Source organism: Brachyistius frenatus, unplaced genomic scaffold, assembly GCF_029030835.1.
Source record: "Brachyistius frenatus isolate BFR_SWC_R1_liver_20210118 unplaced genomic scaffold, ASM2903083v1 Contig_121, whole genome shotgun sequence".
NCBI classification, from domain to species: Eukaryota; Metazoa; Chordata; class Actinopteri; family Embiotocidae; genus Brachyistius; species Brachyistius frenatus.
Window position 1 is genome coordinate 885,262 of NW_027210720.1, and position 24,407 is coordinate 909,668.

At 42.1% G+C, this 24,407-nt stretch overlaps 1 protein-coding gene across 2 annotated transcripts in view; it reads right to left on the reverse strand.

Moving 5' to 3' along the window:
- fez1 (fasciculation and elongation protein zeta 1 (zygin I)) overlaps positions 1–24,407 on the reverse strand; it is a 249,455-nt gene that overhangs the window by 123,600 nt on the left and 101,448 nt on the right. The gene's annotated exons all lie outside the window — the stretch shown is intronic.

The following is a 24,407-nucleotide window of genomic DNA, read 5'->3' on the forward strand; positions in this document are numbered from 1 at the left end:
CTTGGAAGTTATTTTTCACATTTACACCTGGACAGAAGCAGAATTAGAGAAACCTGGTTTCATTGTTAGCTGCACATCATAAACAATGAATGAGTTTGGGCCACACACATTGAAAAATAAATGAAAAAATGGCTGGCTAACCTGTTAGCACATGAACTGCTTAACAAGACTAAGCTACGACAGATATGTTAGCAGCTCTGAGGCTGTGCACATCCGTTATTTCAACATGCTTATATGCTCACAATGCTAATGCAGATGTTGAACAGGTATATTGTTACCATGTTTATTTTATGCAATTAGCCCTAAACAGAAAGTACACGTCAGGCTTATGGGAAGGTTTTCAGTTATTTTGGTCAAAAGGCCAAGTTTTGGGAAAACAATTGTCCTGATTATGGCAGTAAAGGAAAAGTCACGATCACTAAAGTGATTAGGACACACCAGCCATGTCTGTTCAAAATGGGATGCCAATCCATGTTGCAGAGGTTGAAATATTTTTACTCAATAGCTGAAAAGTTTGACCTCCTATTGATGCTGGCTGAGAAGTCAGATGATCCCCAAAGTTATTACAATACTTTCTGTGGTGAACACAAATTTCACAGTAACTGAGGCATTTCACCCAAAAACACAAATATCAAACTGATAATAACCCGACTCAGTATTTACTTTTTTTTCTGTGTAAATTTGCACTGCACTGTTTTTATCTGATGTACTGTGGAAGTACAGGTATTATTGTGTTCCTACATTGGCAGAAAAAACGATGAGCTTCCAATGCTGGAATGTTTAATTTTGGTCTCTTCTTTCCACAAATCATGTTTCCAGTAACCGTCCACATGATCGTTAGCAAGCTGCAGACGGCGGTTGTTTTTGGAGAACTTTGTCCTCGCCACCCTGCCGTGCACACCGCTGCAGTTCAGTGGTCTCCAGATGATGGACTCATGAACATTACCGTTAACCAATGTAAGAGAGAGACCTTTAGTTGCAATGAAGTTACCTTTGTGACCTCTTAGACTATTACACGCCTTTCTGTTGGAGTGATCTTTGTTGGTCGACCACTGGGGTTGTGGTTATCTCATGTTAAGACGTGTGTAAAAGCCTGATGATTTTTAGGTTGTTTTTATGCAGAAATGTAGAAAATTTCAAACTTCCAAGCATCACTGTACATTTGGTCGACAGCAATGAGAAAAATGAACAGGCACACGTTTTCTTTAAGTCTGCAATGACTGAAGCATCTATCTCGAACATTTTAACAGAACATTCATGAGGATATTGATACTTTGAACCTGCTTAGTTTAAACCATAGCTTGCTGAACACAACTGAACATTTGTGTAGTTTCAAGGTGGGCATCTTTTCTCAGAAGCTGCCCATCGTAACTGCTAATAAAGGGAGACACATCTGATTATTCATTTTCTGATCACACATCATTATTCCAGGGAACTGCTTAAAATTTCTGAAACTGCATCTTTAATGAAGGAGTTGTATCATATCATGCTAAAGCAACGAGCATTTTGGATTCATTAAACTTGAATTAGAAGCAGCTCTCCAGCCCATGAATCTTTCATGAATCTCACTGTATTTTTATTATTTATTTTATTTTGCACATTTCATCAAAAACATTTCTTTCTAAATATTAAGTGCATGTTTGTGCATCAGTCTTATTTTTCCTCTAAGTGTGAAAATAGATGTGTGTTTATTCCTGCGAGCCTCAACATCGCATGTTAAAGAGTGCTGATTTTACATGTAATGTCCAAAGAGAACTCCGGTCTGATTGCAAGAGCTCATTGTCACATCGGCTACTTTGCCTGTCAGCATAACGATGGGGTGTGAGTTCTATTCCCCTGGATGAGTGTCAACTGAGATGAAGTGTGGTGAACGCCTGACGCGTCCTGAGCAGCGAGACGCCACGGCTGCCAGCACCTGCAGTCAGACGGGCATCAGAAAGGCAGCAATTTGTCAGTATACGCCACACGGCACCGGGGTGGAACATCTGTGCCCGGGTCTGGTAGTGTGCCCTTCTGGGGTCTGCTGCTGCAGTTTGCCCCCTTGGGAACCTCTGAGCTGGGGCAAAGACAGCCAGATGCATCCCCAACCCCTCCATCCCAGCTGGATAGTAAAAGGCCAAAAGCAGGCAAGCAGCCAGATCCCACACCCCAACCAGGCTGCAGGTGTATCACCCCCCCCCCCCCCCCACACACACACACACACACATACACACCCTCAGTCACAACTGCCATCAGTAAGGGGGTGTCAGTAATTACGGGGTATATTGTTTTTTTGGGGGTTTTTTTGGCAATAAATATCACATGCCGCTGACCTGGACTGGCAAGCAGTTGGCCTGGTCCATCATTAGAGCTCAAAACATGCAACTGCCCATATGCCAAAGTGGCATAATTGGTGTCTTTGTCCTATACATTTAGCTGGCCGGCCAGAAGGAGAGGCCCCCCCGAGCAAAATGGCCACTGTCTCCCTCTGGGGTGCTGTGTCCAATCACGCCTCTCACAAACTGGCGCTCCAGGAAACCCTGCAGCTGATTTCCTCATTTCCTCCAATTGCCTCATAGCTTCAAAGCAAACTTCAAAGCGTTCGGACTGCCCGCTATCACGGCTGAAACCTAGACAACCAAGCCCCTTTAAGAGCATGAGAATCTTTGTGTGTCATCTATATCTATTTCTACTCAACAATCAGACAGCAGGCAGTTTAACTGGGAGTGACAGAGCCAATATGCTTTAGTCTGGGGATTATCTGATCTCCAGAGGCTGAAGTTACATGCAGGGCCACGACGGGAGGAAGTTAAACAAAGCACGAGCTGCACCTCACACCCAGCAGCTAAAGCCTGAGCAAACTCTGGGTAATTGCGCAACAAAAGCACAATTAGCCACGACCACATGGATATTAAATAGGAAAAGATGGACCTGTCATTTATCCTATCGCATATTTGCATCTCATGCATTCCCCTCCACACACCTTTCCAAGTCAATGCTTATTCAATTCTTTTTCTCCGACTATTTTATTTTCAGATGAATGCAGATAGATGCAAAGTACTCATTTAAATATGCATTAGTGTTATAACCAGCCCCGCCTCCCCAAATAGAAGGTGGTAATTTGGGTAAGCCCCGGACACGTCTGCTCCCTCGGGCTGGACTCTGCAGCCCTGCGGCGAGCCGCTGCTGTTTTCAAGTGCTCCTTGAAAGCTGACCTTTGCACCACGCTGCAGCGACACTTTGATGCGACTTGCCTCAAAAAAGACCTCGCGCCATTTGGTGAGATTGGTTCATGTTCTCACAATCAGCACACGCGGACCTTTGAAACACTGAAGTTCATTTCAATCAGCATTGGAAGAGAAAACGTGGCGGAGCGAGAGGGAGGAGGTCTGCATCATATTGATTGGAGCTAAAAAAGATGAGTTATTGTCAGCCTCAGAATTTGAAGGAGGAGAAAACTTTTGAGCTTGATTGCTTTCCCACAGTGCTGTGTGCAGCAGACAGCCAACTTCAAAGAGGCCATGGATTCCAGGAGAAAATCAATGGCAAGCACCAGTCCCATCTTAATAAGTGTTTGAACCAGGACTCACCTGGAGAGATTGAGCCATTTATGCAGTTGTTCTCCATGTTATCTGGTGAATCTCAAGACTGTATTTCAGCCATTAAATACAAATGAACGATACAAATGTTACAATATCAGCAAAAGGAGATGAAATAAACAATGAGAAAAAGTGTTGATGTTCCCGCTTTAGTAGCTCTTTATTCTTTTATTCTTTATATGTGCTGCAATGAGTATTGTAGATACAGATGTTTAAAACTGATCGCAACAAAGTGTTCCTTTCTTGCCCTCACACGCACTCGCCATCCATCTTGCCAGTCAGGAAGAAATCCAGCTAAAATGGATTGATATTTAACAGACTGTTTGATGGTTTCAGCCTATTCTTCCCTAAGGGGGGGCTAAAGTGCATTTTAGAAACTTAAACAAACACATGCTCACTAGAGATTGAAAATCAATGTGTTTTTACGTACCTACTGAGGTGTGTCTTTCCTAAAATGTCTTCAAGGCTGCTAAAACAACTGCCTGACGCACCAGTGGCCACCGCCCTGCCTTTTCTCAGTGCCAGTGCAGGCCAGCCAGCTGGGCCCCCTCCATCCCTGCCTGTGAGGCTGTAACAGGTAGACTCCCCAGGTGCTGGACCTCCACCCAGCTCGCTGAGCCATTGCGCCGCAGCTCGACAAAGCTGAGCTTAATTAGCCAAGGAGGAGGGCTACTACTGGCCAATAATGAGCTGTGGTGAGAGTAATGTCATCGCATGGAGCGACGTGGAACAGGGGGTCTGAGGATCTTTCTTTTTTTTGGCAGTGAATTATGGATTTGAACCATCTGGCCATGCAGGAGGGGGGGTGGGAGGAAAATGATATGCCTGACAGACGACTTTAACAAAGATGTGGCAAGAGAGACGGGCGTGTCTCAGATCACAAGCTGAATTATAGCAAGCGTGACTGGGCTATTGTGTGGCGTGATGGGTTGCTTATTCACAGCTGGGGCTGTCCAAATTGTTCTTTTATAATCTTTTATTCTGCTTTATTGAGGCCAGAGGGGCTCAAGAAATGATTAACAGACAGAACAACAAGACAGATCCATTGTCAACCTTTCCCTTTCAATTTAGTCCCCGTCCATTTATTTCCACCACTGTCTATGTGATGAAAGTGAGCAGGCTGTGCTTGGTTAACTATGCCATCACTGGTCAGGTCCCAGAAAATTAGCTGGGATAACACAACGGGTGCAGCAGCCGAGGTCTGTTTTCATTTCAGCTTTTACAGAAAGCTATGCTGCCTTGTACTTTTTTGCGAAGTAACTTTTTTGCATGAAACTTGACAAAACTCTCAGAAACTTCAGTCAATCAGCAGAAGGTTTATGACAAAGTCTTCTTCACATTTGTAGTACTGTGACATTTGTCCATACAGCATGGAACAACAAGGAGAGTGGAGTCAGCCAAGTGGCCCACCACGCTCCATGCTCGACGCCCTCCTCCTCCTGCTCTGTTATGCTTCTTCCATCTGGTGTCCATTTTGCAGCCCACCTCTTCGGGCCCTCGGGGTGGTCGAGAGCAAGAGAAACCAGGGCCAACTCAACAAAACCTCTCAAAGGGTACCAGTCCCTCCTGCTACTCCATAAAACAAACTAGATGGAGTTTTCATGGCAATTAGGGTGGAGAGATGAGTGGCTCCTTTCCAGGCACCCACTGCCACTGGTACCAACTCTCTCACATCGTTCACACTGAAGCCATTAGCACGGCTGGCCCGCTGGCAACGACTAATTGTTGGCCTCTCAGGAAATGACAGTGGCTCTAATGGAGATGCTGTCATTTAGAGATCAGAGACGGTTCCTTCACAGCGACCGGAGGTGTTCTGGCCAGACATACTATTTTTTTACAGGGTGAGTTTCAGGTGCCGTCATTGGATGTTCAGGTTTCTAAAGTCATGAACCACTTTGATCTCAGCCTAACAAGTTTAAATAACCCAGTTCTGGACGATGGCGAGCTCCTCTGTATGATCACACTTACAGTTTGGTTTCAACCACAGAGTGAAACTTTCATTTAGTTTTCAGTTGACCTGCATGTGACTGCAGTATCGGACTGGTTATTTAGAAGCGGAGGGTTTACTGCTGCAGGTTTTCACTGGACAAATGACTTCCCTGATATGTTCTTGTAACTTGACAAATGAGACTGATGCAAACATAGGAAAAATAATACTTTCACACAGCATTCAGCATTATGTTAATCATGCAATTCTGAAACTGAGCTCGAACTGCGTTTCGTGGTGGTGATGCAGGCGCCAGGTTTAAAATAAAAAATATATATACTGTATATAGATGTCTGGATCTGCGACATCTACTTGGATCTTTCAATCTTAAACTGTCTATCATGAGTCTGACAATGTTCAGGAGTGCAATGCTAGAACTCATTTAAAGAGTGCAAATAAACAAACTCAGTAAATAAACCAAAACTTTCCACCACATTCATCTTTAAATCACAGAATCTAAATCACACAACCCTCTGTGGTTAATATTATCTCATGTTTAAGGTACACACTGAAGGCATGTTACTAGAACAAAGAAATTGAGACGTACATTGTGTTTGAAGCCCCCCCCCCCCCCCAACCCAACCCCAACCCAACCCCAACCCCACCCCGTCCCACCAACACAGAAACCTCCTCCCGGCTCCCTGTGCACATGTGCAACTCTCTCTGGTAAGATGCACAGCACATCATCAAATGTAGTCACTGAGCATTTCATTGCAATCATTAGGAGTCTTGTTAAGATTTGATGCTTGATCAGATCTCAGGCTGCAGCCGGGCATCACAGTCTTTTCAGCTGACTGTCTCAATTTGTACAAACTCACGATTCATACCTGAGCCTCAAGTACAAAAACTGTGAGCATTTCCAAATGTATTTCTGTGCCAGTTTATTTTCTTTATCAGGGCCTGACTGACGAGCAGCGAGGATCTCTTCTTTCCTGTCCTCTTTATTTAAAGGATGTGAAAAGACAAAGGCAGCAACAACACAACACAAGATCTCAAAGCAGAGCTCGACTCAGTCCAATACTCACCACTAAACCAGCAACTCTGGCATGTTATCTCCGGGTTTGTGTACCAAATGCAGCACACACTGTTCGTCTCTTGATTCTTCTGTATGAATAATTCCAGCTAATATTTTTTAATCTGGATGGGTAAACATCTTCAGTTGTCCATGTCCATGTTTTCTTCAGCAGCAGAGAGGATGACACTGTCACTGAACCAGATGATAAAAGCTAAATGTTGAATGCTGACATTTGTGACTGATATTAGTTTTGAATATGAAAACTTATAATATGCACTTCATGTATGAGGTATTATTTCTAGGCGAGATTTTAACTGGTTCAGAATGTACAAAATCCCCTTCAAATCCAATTCTCTGTATCTATAGTTCCTTCATTACGATTGGAATATATTTAATATGTGAAATCAATAAAGGACGATGTTTTTTGAAAAACTTGAATTCACATAATTGGTGTTTCCCATTATAAGCATATGTACAGTAAGTGCTCCTTAACAAAGAAAAGATCCTGTCAACCTTATAACAATGAGTATGTTATCTCTTTTAAGTCTTAACAATGAAAGACAGCATCTTCTGTTTGTTCATCCATTGAAAGCTCATGTGTTTACCCAAAGCCATGAGTGATTACTGTTCATTGGAAGGGGCAGCCCTTTAATTAGTCAGGGGTCCCTGGGGTGCCATTACCACAGGGGAATCTTACCCTCTTTATTAGCCCATTTTAATATTGACGAAGAAAGAAATACACAGCACGGGGCAATTTGGTTTCCTCAGACGGGACACCAGCTCCTGTGAATATGCATGCGGGCTGTGGAGTCGTTGCGGGGGTGCAGGGAGCATGTGACAGGGGTGATGAACGACCCGGATCGGGGGCATCATCTGGGGTCCCTCACACCATAACAAAAGAGGTTGCAAGTTCCACAGGAGTTAGTAAAGAGGATGTGACAAGGCAGCACTGGGAGATGGGAGGTGATGAAAAGTAGGACTGACTGACAGAATTCTCATCCATGTCTTGGATAAGATTGGGGTGATGAGTCAAAAGAGTCGAGCTGCTCTGCCACAGCAACCATCATCATCATCATCAGCAGCAGCAGCAGCAGATGAGCTTCTAACTACTTCCTCGCCACTGTTGTCAGAGTCAGTGATGTTTTGACCTAATTTTCTGAAGTTCAGGGTCAAAGTTCGCCCATTAATTAATTATTTTTGGGCTTCTGTTGTACTTTTATTTCACTTACTGAATCAAATAATTTACCAGAGGCTCTCCTTTGCTTTGTGGAGCTCCATGAAGTGGGGGCGGAGCCACCCTTCGCGAAGCACACAGAGAGGAGAGAGGAGCAAAAGCACAACCGTCAACTAAACACTTGAACTTATCAGAAAACATGTAGAATATGGCTTTCAGTCATGCTTGTTGTCAAAGTTGTAAACGTATGTCCTTCAGTAATGCAGCGTAACTGTATGAAGTTATTACGTCAAAATTATACCAGGATTATTTTGGACGATATGATATGGCACACCCCGACTGGATCTCATAGAAATGAACTGTCATGAGTTTGGATCAGACTTAACGGAGGATCTCAACCCACAGTACGTCATCTTGATACAGATATAAAGCACAATGACTTCTTATCCATAAAAATGACAAACAAATGATCGTTTAATACTAACTGTGACAGTCATAATCATTTCTTCCACAAAAGAAGTCATTCCTGTCAAAGTCACCCTTTTCTGTCGTACCAAAGTTACAGAAGAGAGCATCTATCAGAGCACAGACACTAATTCCTGCCAAGGACGGAGCTGACCTTTTCCATTTTCACCCCGACACCCCTTCGAAAGCTGCTTTAATTAAAAATCAAAGAGGAAAAGGAACACATTTCACTCAACAACTTATTTTACTTTGCTTTTCTCTCCATCTCTTCAAGTTAATTTCCATTGGTTCCCATTGCTCCGCAACTCAGCTGAGTAATTACCAGCCCTGACGCATGTATTTCAGCCAACTTGTGTGGGAGCAGAGAGATTAAGGAGTGAAGAGACATATGTTGTTGAGCAGCGACCTTGGAAGGACCTGAGCTGCATCTTTCTCTGCTAAAGTGGCTTCAGTTTTGTATCAAGACTCTTAGAAACCTCCAGAATGCAATTACAGTCGGGGATTATGCTCCTTATTCACACTCAAACTGGCCACCGTGTGTGTTTAAGTGTATATTTTTTGTGCTTGTGGAAGTGGAAAGGATTGCTACTGGCAGCTGATCCCCCCTCAAAGCTTCTGTTTCATCCTGCGGGCCTGGCATCCTGTTTGGGCCGGAGCAGCCTGGTCAACAGCCTAACACAGTAAAATAGTTCTTACTTAGATGATGGAAATCTGTTGTCAGACTTTATTACTATGTTTGGACATAAGACTGCCAGGGCATTTCTAATGTTTATGTGACACAACAACACACACTATGGCCTCCTTTAGTGCCATCAGCTCTGACATGAAGGGAAGAAAGATATTTCTATTTCACCTTAAAACAATCTACTTTCTAAAAAAAACAAAACACCTATTTTAGACAGTTCACTAATGTGGGGTGAATATATCATGTATCATCATTTGGAGACAAGACATTTTTAAGAAAGAGATCGTTTGTAAAAAAAGATCACGCTTCAGACAAAAATGAGAAAACAGTGATAGATGAGGTTATAATCAGTCAGATGTAAAACTTGTATTTCCTGCGCTGATAATATCAGCTGATGATGTGCCATCTCTTATGCTCACAGCTTTAATTTAATTCAGTGAGCCCCGTGACTTTGACCAAATAATCAGATTCTTAATGAGTATGGTTGATGAGATCGGTTTAAAGAAAAATGTCAGCGTTGGAGTAAACTAGGCAATGGACGTTTTAAATGTATAAGATCCATGTTAGGTGTAACAAAGGTAAGGTCCTGTCGGTAAAACTAAAGAAAAATAAGGAAGCCATCCTCACGGTCACAATGTCCAGGACTGCAGTGCACTCACTCACCACAGTATTTCAGCTTTGTACTTCTCCCTTCTGAAGTTGATAAATCTCTCAAGAGTTTGTTGATGTGAGACGTGTATTTCATTTCCAAAATGTCTCCTAAGTTTAACTGGTTTTAAGCTTTTATGTGCTGGCACTTCTGAACAAATTACACCCCCAACACTTTCAGGTGACACAGCTTTAGACACCTCCTGCTGGCCTGAGTACTGAGCTGGAATGCGTTTTCTGAGAAGTCATCACTTTTAATGTGGTACTAATCAACATATACACAGACCGTTTCAAATATAAAGCCGTTGTTTCAAAATAAAAGCCCATTTCATCCCACCTTAAACTAGATTTTGACCCCGTATCTTCCACAACTATCTCGCTACCCCCACGTTGAGTACAACTACTCTATAGCACGATACACTCTTTAGTTGCTGGTCGTAATCATAATGCTATACCACAATGAGCTGCTAAAGGCTGTGTACAACATTTTACACATATGCAGTTAGTAACATTGGTGTAGATCCTCTTTTATGTTACAACCAGGATATGGTCGCAAGTAAGCAAGCGCAAGTCGTAGTGGCTGTACCACTCTCATAGACCAATGAAGGCGATCAATGTCCCTCATCAAGGTGGAGATGTAGGTTAGTTGAAGCTAATCAGAACCACAGACTGTATATAAAAGTGTTCGTAGCTTCCGGGTCCGAAAAATTAGGCCGATGCAGAAGTTCCTTAAACTGCAATACCACCGAGTACCACTAGAGGTCAGCTCCAAAAAGCTGTATTTCTGGGGGCGTGTCTGTTTGATTGACAAGCCTGTGGTGCAGTCAGGTTACGGCTATCCGTGGGCGGGACTTAGTATCACCAGGTTTTCTAATCAGATTTGGACAGATCCATCGCTGGCTCCTCCCCCAGCTCGTCCAAATATGGTCACTTCCTGCTACAAACCACTCCGAACTAACAAGATGGTGACGACAGAATCTGAGCTGGAGGATTCATAACTTTCACAAACCAACGATGACATCACTGATGGTTGATGACATCACTGATGGTTGTTGTTTCATCAGAACACAGCAGTTAAAAAAAAAAAAAAAATCATCATCAATGGTGAGATGTGTACTGTTGTACTAACTGCACTGAGGAAAGAAAAAAGAAAACACAGTGGGATGAAGTATTACAAAAAGCTCATCTGAATGATGAGTTGACAAAGTTCAGCCAGCTTTGTGGAACTGCTCAGCATGATTATTATGAGCAGAAGTGAACCCAAATGCAAAGGGTGGGCTTTCTTCTGTTGTTTCATGCTGTAGCAACGCAGCTGCTGCTTGCAAAGCATTCAAATATTTTTAGTTATTGCGTAGCTTAAAGCTTGTGTGTCCCTGTACTTGCAGGGTGAACGTTCCCTACTATTAGGTTCAGGTTCAGTTTCCATCAGGTTCATGTCTGGGTTTTATCTCTTTTTGGGTCAAGTACCTGTGTAATGCTCTGCTTCAGTACTCTTCAGGCTGAGGTGCAGAGTGAGCCCAGTAACGAGCAGAAGACGCTCCATTCCCTCACAGCAAAAGTCAAAAGTTCACACTGGCAAATTGAATGAAATGTGGCAGTCAGCAGAGATGATGTGCACATGCCTCACTACTGATGAATACAAACTCAGCAAAGTCTGCTTTTTTTTACATTTGTTTGATGAGTAATTTCACTTCAACTTCTCAAACATTTGAGAGAAACTAGAATTTCCACCCCTGAGCTATCACAATCAAACTAGGGGGAGAGGTGCCCTCAGTCACTCTCCTTTGCTTTCTGTAGCCACGGAGGGGTCCCATGTGCAGCTGCGTTTGAGGGGTATTAGTGCTCCATGGTAATCAAAGGCACTGGATAGAGAGGGAGGGATAGCAGGCATATAAAGGGACTCGGTTGGGCGCCAAAGCGGCCCCCTCTGCTCCCAGTGCCTTTTAATTAGGCTCACAGCAGGGACACTGCACCAACACACACACTGCTCATCACTCACACAGATGCATGAGTGTAGTCATACACACTGACAGTCGCATACCTTTTTCTGCTTCATTATTCCAGTGTATGTGTCATCTCCATTTTCTGTTAAACTGGGGGTTTGGATGTCGGCTGTCCCAGCAGCCGTCGGAGGAGCAGAGAGACTTCTGATGTTCTGTGACCTTTGTTTTTCAGGTAATACTGCGATGTCATGCTCATATCTGTCTGGGGTATGGCAAACACTCTTTATCTAATGTGTCTCCAAAACTTAAGAATACACAGTATGTTTACTTACAGTATATAAAGAGAACAAATAGAAGTGATTATTGATGGACATATTTTTTATTTCAGCATCTGACAACAAGATGTTATTTATTTGGTCAATATAATATACATATGTGTAGCACATACAATTATTACATGCAAGTAATGTGCATTCACACCATGTGCAGCTTTGTTTTGCATATTTTTTTCTGGAAATTACTGTTTTATAATTAAAAAGTTGATATTTTAAGAGGAATTCTATATTTTTCTATAAAATCTACAACAACCAAAGTGGAAGTTTATTACTGAAGGGAAATTAAGCCGTAAATTATCCGCTGCCGTTACAGCGTCATTGTTTAAAGTGTTTCACTGCTCATTAGATTCACTGACATGATCAATTTTTTTAAACAGACGCACTGAAATGCAGCTCACCATCTGCCCGGAGTCCTCTGTTTACTGACATTTGGTCAGCGCCCTTTAATCCTGCAGAGACACGTCTTATCACCTAAAGTCACCCTGATATGGGGTTCCTAAAACTAATTATAACAATTACAAAATAAAACTGAAACATAACAAGTAGCAGGAAAGTACTGTCAGACAAAAGCAACCATTTCCATTCCTTCTGGATGAATCCTCTCATGACTATAAAAAAGCATTGAGGAGGATTTTTCTGTTGTCTTTCAACTGGGACTGTAATGATTTAGCATGCTGCTGTCAGTTCACTTGCCGGGTGCACACTTCATAATGTGTTAGTTCAAGGTGACAGAGATGGGTCTTTGATACATGAAGGTCATAATGATAAACTCTGATCCATTTGATTTTCGTCACATTAAGGAGGGATTTAGTTTGATTACATAAGTATCCTCAGAATGTCTCTTTTACCTGCTGCTGTGTCTGAAAAATAATCTTTTGGGGGATTTATGGAGAATATATATTTTCAAACTATAGAAGATTATGCGCTCATCTGTGTAATTATAGCGATGACAGCATCATTGGAGACCGTGGCACTTCCTCACTGTATGGACCTCTTTGTATTTGCAGCACAGTGAGAGGTGCAGAATTAGTCTCTGAGCTCTTGAAGCCCGGTAGCATTGATTTTTTTGGAATTTAGTTCATCAATCAGAGATTTTCTTGTCCTTCCTCTGTACTCTGATGGATTTAAACAAAAGCTCAGTTAAATTATATATTAAACTAGGTCAAAGGCATATAGGCTGAAGCTAAAGAAACAACACTGACCTCTATCAATGCTGTACGTTTCCATCCCCTTTGTCAGGGGTCCCTAACCAGTAGATCACGGTAGGTCTCCAGGTTGGAGACCTTTGCACTACAGTATCTGCCCTTATAATTAGTCTGTAACTAAGTTGTCAAGGCTTTGATATTTTTCCTAGCACATGACTTCACCTGTCATCGAGCTCCTCAGTCTGAAGTTTTGTGATCACGGACATTGTCAGACTCCTGGTTTGGACTTTCCTTGTGTATTTGAGTCTTGATTGCAGTTTAGTGATTCCTATTTTATTTTGATAACTACTTTTCTCTCGTGTCTGTATTGTTTTACTTCCTGCCTTTGTGTCTTTTCCCGCCTGTTTTTTAGAACTCAACTGTGTCTTGTTTCTTCATCAGAACTGTGTGTATTTATTTCTCTGTCCTCCTCAGTTCCTGGTCAGTCTGTCCTGTTTCCTGTTGTAGCCAGTCTGGTTCTTTACTTTTGGAGTTTCATCGTTCAGTGTTTCTGTATTTTGCTTTGACGCCCGGGCCTGGTTTTCACACTTTTATTTTGGGTTGTCTTTTTGGTTCAGCTCCATGCCTGTTTGTTAGTTTATGTTTGAACCTTTGTTTTTGGAATCAACCTGCTAAGGTCACTTTCTGTTTTCAATAAAACATTTACTTTTTAAACTTCCTTTGGTGTCTTGCATTTATGGACTTGACCAACAATAGAGCCTGCAGACAAAAAAACACCACATGGAGGAGTTGAATTGGGTGAGGTTCACTTTAGAAAAATGACTCACCATATAGTTGTAGAAACAGACATCAAGCACAAAGTTAACAACCCTTATGGAGATGGCTGTTGTAGCTCATGGAGTTTCCCATGGTGGCTAAGACTGCAAAACTCAGGAAGTGCTTGGAGGCCTTCCTAGATTGCCCGAGTGACCCCAAAGTTTGTCCCAACTTGCAGCCTGTTAACTTCATCCAGTTTCTGAGTCAGTCAGCCTCTGATCTGTGAGCCTCCCTCCCCAAACCAGGTCCTAAGCTGACCGGCATCCAGCCTGATGCCCTCTTGCCTGTTCCTGCCCCTGGGCGGCCCGGTGCCTCGACTCCTCAGCTGCCCGGCATCATGGCGGTCGCGCCACCCAGCGTCCCGGCTGGCATCTCCTCCACTCCTGGTTTTAAGTCATCTCCAGTGTCCCATTGGGTCGACGCCACCTCTACAGTTCCTGTTCCCGTGCCGTGCCGTGCCGTGCCGTGCCGTGCCGTGCCGTGCCGTGCCGTGCCGTGCCGTGCCGTGCCGTGCCGGCATCCAGATGACAGTCTGATTGGTTTATTTCATGTTACACCCAGAACACATCTATGATGAGTTAAGACACAGAGTACAATGACTTTCAACCAATTGTCTTTACTTTGTGCTCACATTATCCAACGCTAAACTAGCAGAACTGGATTTTGGACTAGCCCTACATGCATTTTTAAACCGTGCACTTAGATCATGAAGACAGAGCCCTAAACTTGAATAAATGTGTAAATTAAGTATGTAAAAATTTGCCTATTTAAGGTGACTTTAACAGAATTTTCAGATTTTATGATTAATAGAATCTGCATATCTCTGGGCTTTGTTTCTAACCTCCAGATCAATAACAGCTTCTGAATAAAATAACAAATAAACTCACACTTCAAGCTAATTTTCTGATAAATCAAAACTTCCCATGAAAATGTCACAGGAATGTCAAACTGCACCCAACCAACATATGTTGCTCTGTTGAATTGTAAGATTACTGTGGACAAATGTCGCATTTTGCATGTTGAGCGGACAGAACAGCTGCTCTGAACTCTACTCCTCATATAATTAGTTCCAAATGAATTAAGTCTTTCCAGGAGATGATTAGAAAATACGTCCAACATTACAGAAAGTGTCAATGCATGAACGACTGATACGCAGCTCCACTGACAAACTTTTTCCTTCCGCTGGCACCAGTTATGTGATCTTCCAGAGTGGACGGTGAGATGTGGCCGACCGGTCGGGTCAGCTTCAGAGGGTAATGGTGTATTGAGCTGTGGACAGCGGGTCACGAGGCCTGGGTGGTTCAGCTGCTCCACACCTGGGGTTTGGCGGGATGAAGTGGGGGGGTCTACGCACTCCTCTTCACCATGAGGAGGTGCACTCATTGCCTCCCCCCCACCCCCCTCAACAAACAGCTCTCAATTTTGGGACAGTGAAGCACCGATGACCATTAGCAGCCCTATATTCATGTACGTCAACCAGTTTCCTTTGTGTCTCCACTGATGCCTGGGAGTTGGGGAATTGCAAACGAACACAGCACATCTCATATTGCTGACTGCGGTCATACCTAATGGGGGTGTCTGATTTAAGAAGGTCCATAACCAAAGCTCTGTTTGGTACATCTGTGTGCTGTGTTAAATCTGCATAAAATATCAAACGTGATGTCCTACAATAAAAATCAGATGTCGACCAATAAAAACACAAACAACTTCAATAAAAGCACCACAATTAGACTTGATTTATGGATATCTTGTGTGGTGACATTACAAACTATATCATCACCCAGCAATTATTTGCATCTTGATTTCACATTCATGAGATGTTAATGAGCTGAGAAATGACCCTAATTTAAAAAGCTGTCTGAAATTTAGATTTAATTGGGTAATGGTACCCAGCTGCTGACCATTTTGGATGCTATAAAAACGTTCAGCTGCACCGGATACAACAGCATTAACTTTTTATTTTGTCTACCATCTATCATTCTAAAATTGCTTTGCATGAGCAAGGAAACATCTGCAGAAAAGACTGTGGCACTTTTGGATGAACACGAACTCAAGAGGCATAAATCATCCGGTCGCTCCCAAACAAGGAGGCACAAACCTTTAGCTTAAACCCAATTCACATGAGACCTCCCTGAAAAGTATGGAAGGATTAGCTTTGAAGCATCCAGAAGACAGAGAGCCCCTCTTCACTCAGTCGTGCTGCATTGTAACTCCTCACTCTTCCTCAGAAGTGCTTGAACTTGGATTGCTTCACTCCGTCCCCCCCGTGCCCCCGACCGCCTCCTTCAGAGTCGGGGAGGCGTGACATGACTTTGGCCCTGACCCCGGGCCCTACCTGGATGTTTTGTTTGGAGCGGGTGGAGATCAGATGTTTTTAGTCATTACACCACCTCTCATTACCTCTCCTATCTCGTCCAAACAAACCTAATGAGACAGTGTTTAATGTCCAGAGTCCCTCCCCACCCCTGATCTGTGTGTGTCGGGGCGCGTCGAGCCAAATTACCCCGACGTCTCGTTCAGTGTTGGCACCTGGGCCCCCTTGTCGCTCGGGGGAGGTGAGCTCAGGGAAGCCACTGGGAAGGTGATGTGTGTGTGTGTGTGTGTGTGTGTGTGTGTGTGTGTGTGTGTGTGTGTGTGTGTGTGTGTGTGTGTGTGTGTGTGTGTGTGTGTGTGTGTGTGTGTGTGGTGGTGGTGGTGTGGGGGGGTAAAGCTGGGCCCAGCTGGAGGAAGCTAAAGGGCTAAATGCCGATCGGGGTAGCTCAGATGAAAGAGGCGTGAGTTTCAGCATCAGGAGAGTCCGAGGGAGACTCATGGGGGTTCTTTTGTTTGAGGACATGTGGGAGAACGCACCGCGCCGTCCTGGGGAAATGCCAGAGCCGAGGGCAATTTAGTCTTTGCTCTAAAAGTTTAGAAAAATAACACTAGGGAGTCAGGAATTAAGCATTTTAGTGACATGCAACGCGATGAAACAATTTGATTCAGCATTTCAAAGTAAGTGTGAATGTCATAGCTTTTATTGACAGAATCTCATCTGGGTCATTTCTCTGTCTGATGGTATCCATCCAAATGATCAGGGTTAACGCACTCTGACTGATGATATTTTTCTCTCAATCTGGACCTGTCCCTGACTATCCCACACTGCACATGGGGCCTCATGAATGAAATATTACATAGGATCCACACTCAAAGTGTACGTGCATATACAAGCCGAACCATTTGCTACTTTTGAATTCCAACTGACTAAAGTTTATCGGATAAAGACTTTTTTGTGTGTTTGCTCCTCAGTTTTTATCTGAGTTTACTAACTTTCTGACTTCAATTATTAATTTGGACAACATGTTACTTGTCAGTTATTTTAACCTGCACACTGAATGTATTGATGTTACTCTATTTTTTAACTTCAAGCAATGATTTTCTGGTGCCAGTCATGGTCACACCTTGGACCTGTTTTTTTCTCTGGGGCTTGATATTGATCATATTATGAGGACAACAGGATGAGAAGGATCTGTGGTCCTAAATGCATCTTCTCTGATCTCTCTGTAAATGCTGGCATTCGTCCAGGATTCTGCTGCAAGACTTCTGCCGGGTTAAAATATAAGCTCTCACATCACCTCTTTACTTAAACCGCTTCACTGGCTCCGTTATAGAATAGGATACAGTTTGAAATGATCTTTCTCCCTCACAAAGCATAAACTCAATCGTCATTCTTCAGTTTGCCCCTTCACAGTAGGTCTAACAAGCTACAGTTATATCCGTCCCACGCAGTCCACTTCAGACGCATTGTGATTGTTTTTGAGATTGTAACACCTAAATTATGGAAAGCTCTGCTAACATGACTTTTTTTTCCTGATCCTTTTTTTGTATACTTTGTGCTATTGTAAATCACTGTGACTTTGTCTGTGAAAATGACCACACAAATACATTTTACTTACGCACTTACTAAATATATGTGACAGTATTCATGGATCAACAACAAATGAATATGCAGTTAATGTGCTCTTAAACTGTCCAGTGAGGCGTCAGCCTCTATGACACACCACATGACTTAAAACCATCGATTGTCATGCCTGGTGCTAAGTTCCAGTCGGCGACATGTTTTGGGTCGGACCTTTACTTGGCTACTATTGTGTAAGCTGAACCTGCTATATCGTCTGACTCAGCACATAAACACATCTTTTAAGGTCTGATTGCCCCCAGTGCTCCCTTTGATATTTGAGTTTGTAGTATTGAACGGTTTCAGCAGGAAAACATGGATCAGTCAATCAGTCAGCCACACATTGCTTGAATCAGCTAAACGGTTTGAGAGCTTCAGTGAGTTTAAAACAGTTTCTGGCTGTAATGCTTTTATTTTGATCACTGGCAGTTAACTTGGTGATATCGAAGTCCAGCAGGCAGATACATATCACCTGCAGACAATATGTACCAGCATCTGCACAAATTGAAATGTTGAATTATTTATTAGGGCCTGAGCACCGAGCATCGGTGCGAAAGCCCCATTGTATTTCGTAAAAATGTTCTTCTTATTATTATTATTCTTATGTAAAGTGATTTTCCTTTTTGGAAGCTTTATCATATTCAAAAACTCATGAAAGTGGAAACACATTTGTCTCCCGGCGAAAAATTTCGTATTCTAGTGGAGTCACGAGTGGGCGCGGCCAAACGGCTCGAGAGCGCCCCCTAAAGAGATGCCCCGGCGCCCACATTTACCTAAATTCACGAAATCCGGTGGACACGTGTATCACACCTAGACGCACAAAAAAGTTACATTGCACCGTTACGTCAACTCGACAGGAAGTCCACCATTTTGAATTTAGTTGCCATTTTGGGTGATTTTAATACGTTGTACTTTGTCGAACTAGTCCGAGGGATTTTGGCCGACCGACTTGAATTTAGTTTCTATGGATAGAAAACATGTTTGGGATTAAAAGTTATCAAAATAATTTGTTTTCATCGATGTGTGTGCCTGTAGCGTGGCGGCCATTTTGAGCGTCTCGCCATGAAACTACGAGTTGCTTTAAATCTTATGTACATGGACCGACCTTCTCCAAACATCACAGGTATGATAACAGCCCCGCCCTGAAGACCCCTGTGTGGTAATATTCGCTCATAGTCATAGCGCCCCCTGTTGGCCACCGGAAATTACACTTTTCATACTTTCACATTCTACGTCGAGCTGGTTGATCCCATGAACATAAAGTCGGGTCACAATAACCTAAACATGTAGTCGATGATATATTGAGACATTCGTTCGACTTTGTCAATGGGCGTCGCTGTGACGATGCGGCAAAGTTGGATGTCTCGCCGTGATACAGGAAGTTGATGTTTAAGGTCAACGGATGCTTGAAACCTCATGAAACATGTGACATACATCTGCGTCGTGAGACGATACAAAATGTGTTTTGCGAGCGGGCGTGGCCAAACGGCTCGCCATCGCCCCCTGCTGGAAACAGGACACGAGACAAAAATAGCAACTTTAAGCAGGTATACGCGGTCCCTCGCTCGCTGCATGTCGGGGGGACGGCTTCGGGGAGGCGGCACGCTGGAGTGCGATGGCCCGTACATCACTGCTTGCAGTTTTAATTTATGTATCTATTTATTTATATTATTATTGTAATTATTATATTACTATTATTATTTTTTTTATTTTTCATTGTTTTACTTTTTGCCAAAATCACAACAGAGGCCCAAACTCTTCCTGAGGATGTTGAAGTAAAATCTCTTTGCCATCATCACACTCCAGTTAAGTAAAAAAATGTTTCCCGTGTTGGTTTTCCATGAAAGAAAAGTGATCAAATCTAAGTTAAAATAAAGCGTTTCTACTTCAACTCCTGTCTTTCTTTAGGATGGACTCCTCTCTGGATCCACAGTGATTCTGCTGCCTGCTATAAACGCAGGTAGCAGAGGCATGATTTCCTCCCTAACAGCTCTTTTTGAGCCTGGTGTGCTTAAGATGACATGTCTGCTGCAATCATCATCAAGGAAGTAGCTCACACGTTGGTCATTTCACACCCGTCTGGTAATGATCCAATCGGAGCCCTGAGATGATGGAGCAAAATGACAGTGAAATGGAGGAAGTATGTGAAAAGTATTCTCTGATAGTGATGACTCATTCTCAACGACTTCATGAGAAGCAGCTGTGAGGCACTCTGAAACACTGAATTATTTTTTTTTACTGCAGATTTTTTTTTTGTAGCATCTTTTCGATGTCGGTGATACTTGATCAAATCAGGCTACGAGCCTGAGCAAACTAACACGATGATAGGATTGGTTCTGTTCAGAGGCTCAATCTGTTCATCAGTTATTTAAACTGCATAATATGTGCCCTTTACTAACAATTAGGTAAGTTATGTGTAATAATTTTTATAATATTTTTTCATTTAGGGAAAGAGATCATAATGACACCACTGTTCCTGTCACAGTTTAAGAGCAGTAAAAACATTTATTCCCAGCTGATAACTGATGACTTGTATTTATTTAGGCAACCATGTACAACATTTCATCCTGACAGAGACACACTGAGATAAAAGACTGAGAAGAACACTTAAAAGTTTAATATAATGAGCATGGCTGTTTAGACATCCCTAATAGAGTCTAACGCTAACGGGCATGTGAAGGGAAGGTGCAGTGTAGCTGCTGTAGCAAATGTTATCTTAAGGTGTCCGTCAAATGAGCTGCAGTCAGGTGATTCGCTGATAGTCTGAGGGGGGAACACACCATCAAATTTAAGATGACAAGCTGCACTTTAACTTCACAATCATCATGTCACTCCACACATGTAAAATAATGACTTCGGAGTCGTAAGTAGGACCGCACTCAGATACGCCGAAATGAAAACACTCGAGGCCATTCCTGGCGCTGTCATTAATACTGAGGATCATGTGGAACAGATGTGGCCCAATCAAAGATGAGAAGGGAGACAAAAATAAATCCATCACCTAGCTGAAGGGGGAATTAGTCCAGCAGCCTTCAGCGATACGAAGGAGGATTTTTAGACATCCTTTCACACAAACTTTGATTTTAACTTTTGAAAAAGGGGTATCAAAGTGTCCTTTTTAAATCTGCAAGCCGATTGCTGTTTCATGAGAATCACCACCATCCTCTCTCAAGTCAATGACACTGCAGTGAGGAGGAAAATTGCAATTTCAAATGTGCAGTTGCAGAAAATCAAAACCATCCTTCCCATCTGAAATTAAGCAACACAAACAGCATTAAGTACACACTCCACTCCAGCAACAGAAAATCAGCATTCAGCTCAAAAGAACTTCACACTGACATCCTCCTTCCATCTCTGTCGAATCCAATCGCTTAGCAATCAATTACAGTTTGAAAAAGCAAACCATCCCTGTGATGATAAGCCCAGGATTATGATTCCAGCCATTTTCTAATTACAAAAAAGCATTTCTCAAACTTCACATTCACGAGGCATCAGTAGAGCTGATGAGACTGAAAGGTGAAGTCAACGTCCCGAAAATGTGCAAATAAAGTCCCATCTCATTAACTTGAAGTTATGTCTGTACATGTCCTCAGAATATAAAGGTCCTCTCGTGATGGTACAAGGATTAACACAGATCCTCACTATTTTGTTCAGATGTGCTTTCAGGAATATTAAAACACAAATGAGGCCATGAAGGATTTGACCTCGCTGCTTTTGGATGAGCCAGTGGGAAATTCAGGCGAGGCACACTCTTCTTCTTCTCATCCTAAGAATTTCTCTCTGAGATATCAGCTAATATGAGCATTAAGTGCAGACCAATACACAGTCCTAAATATATAATTGTACACATTTAACTAAAAGACTGCCGTCTTCAACATGACTAGACAGGTGAGTTCACAGAGAAACTATCCAATGATCCGACCAATTATTAGCAGTCCTCAGTTTAATTATCTGCTTATAGATAAACAAAGAAAAAAAGCCACTTGCTGATGTATGCTGTGCACACAGTTTTCTGAAAAAATTGGAAGATTCTGGTTCTTTTTGTGTTTTTGCTGCATTTATTTTCAGATTGAAAGTTAAAACTACGATATGAATATATTTTGATTACAGAGAGATTTAACAGGATCACATTTGATCAAATCTACGCATTCTACCAAATATTATACTCTGAATGTTTTTTTGCACTAATGTCCACAGAATGAAGGAGATTAAAAGAATAATGTTAGCAAAACGCTGACTGAACATTATTAATTTAATTAGTATAATTATTTTTTTTTAAACAAAAAACATTAAAAGACAAAACCAACAATATGTTAGTTTGTTTCTCTAGTTTTTGACGTCCTTACCCTGCCTTTGGCACGCAGCTCAAAACCCACTCATTCAAAAAATAATAGATTTTAATTTTTCAACCATAACTCTGAGGCTCTGCATATGCATGTGGGGAATTGAAATGAATGCTAACATCAGCATGCTAAGCTGCTCACAATGGTCTCAAAACCAAAGGCTTCACCAATCACCATTGTTTTCATCCACTTCTGGGTGCATATGATCTAACTTCCTCTTCAGACGTAGAAAAAGCCAACCGCTAACTACTGGCAGGGGAGGAATATGTCAATTCTACCAAACTGCCCAAAACTCCGAGCGCCGGTGTTACACTGAAATCTGTCACCCATCAGATTCAGTGACCTGCCCAGATACCTCAGTCCTCACCAGCCTAACCAACAGCATCGCTCACAGAATCTGATGGGTTACACATTTCAGCGAAACTGGAAGCAGTAGTGAGTCACAGCAGCATCCAGGCAGTCAAATCTACAAAGTAGTATTACAAAACGGGATTTAATTTTTACAAATTGCACCTTTAATCCCAATAAATGAACCACAGTTACAGAAAGTTTTTGTAGTAAAAAAAAAAAAATACAATTGTCATGAGATCATGTCCTGTCTTCTTGATTGGAGACATGTCATGTCATTGACAGTTGCAGTTTTGACATGTAAAGGTTAGTCTGTCCAGTTTTTCCTGTCTCTGGCCTTTATTGGACGGCCAGTGTGTGGTCCTCATACAAAGAATATCCTACGGTCCCTTTGGCCAGGTCAGGACACACAGCCAAACACCGGACAGATGGCAGAGCAGGCTGCAATAACTTGCAGTCCCTGAAGGAAGCCAATCAAACACAGTGACAGAAAAGATGAAGTAAACAATGACACAATCCATCAATCGGGCCATCAAATGACCAATTATGTACTCAAAATCCAATAAAAGGTCTTGTTGGCTGCACAGTGACGACTGTGTCCTGCTGGACTTTGCCCCTTTTGTGCAGTAATGGGGACCAACAGAGAGTCAGTCGAGGATATCTATGCTCTGATTTTCTGGATTGATTGATTTTATGTTCTGTGTGGTAGGATAACTGTGTTTCAGCATAACTAACTGTCAGATATACCATACGATACTGACAGTTAAACACACAGGCTCATTCTGCCACGTTGACGATGAAATACTGCACCAATAACTACATTTCTGTGTACTAACATTTAGACATTATTACAAAATGTTACTTCTGATAAGCATCAGATGACTATATTATGTGTAATTATCATAATAATTATGTGAAAAAGTAAAGACAGCCCATGGAAATTGTTTCTCTGACATAATTTAACGAGCAAACACTTGATCCTCTTCAGAACTGTGTTTGATATAAAAAAAAATAATAATAATAAAAAAAAGTGATTCACTTAAACAAATGACATAAAATGTACATTTTGTAGTCATTTTCATGATTCAAATAAACACCAAAGTTAGTACAGGCACACATTTATAACACTTTCAAATCCCTAAAATTTGAATTTAGAGGTCCCAGATATGGTGAGTCTTTATGACAGGTGGAGCCTGTCTTATACAAACCTCTGATTTTGAGGTTCTGCTGTTGTTTTTGCCGTTGAAGGGTGAGCTGTAATCATGCCAAGATCCAAAGAGCTGTCCACACAGATCATGAGAGCAAAACTGACAATAAACATGTTGACCAATACACAAACCCATATAAAAGGCTCCCTGATGAGTATAATAATATTCTGATGTTGAGTTTATACCGAGACAAACAGTTGATGATTGATTCATTCAATTTTTAGGCCACAGTTCCAAAATATGTTTTACATTAAATTAAAGTTCAAGTCTAATTCCAAAAATAAAAAAAATAAAAATAGTTTGTTCACAGAAGAGGTCTTGATCTGTCAGAGGAGGTGTATAACATGAATGATCCCCTAAATCCATCTAGCTGCACTGGTTCCAGCCTGTCGTATCTCATCACTCCCGAATTATAATAGAAAAATGCACTACTGTCTGCCATTTTATGAGTGTTCAAAAGTATGTAACTTTATCTACTACAGTGACCCCACAAATTCTGCATGAACAAAATTGTGTCCATAACAATCCCACAATGCAATGCACAGTATAAAAAAATGATCAGTAATGATGTAACAATGGGTCAAAAATCTCCCTTCACTGCTACTAAGTGAAAAAAGAAAGTGAACTACGAAGTGTCCACTGCAAATGGAGTAAAATATGTGTGGACAGAGGAGGACGTCAGACCGTCCGCGGACACATTCTGTTCCAATGAAATGTTTCATCTCATTCACAGATGCATTGGATGGTGGTAGAAAGCCTGAGTCAACCCACAGACTGTATACA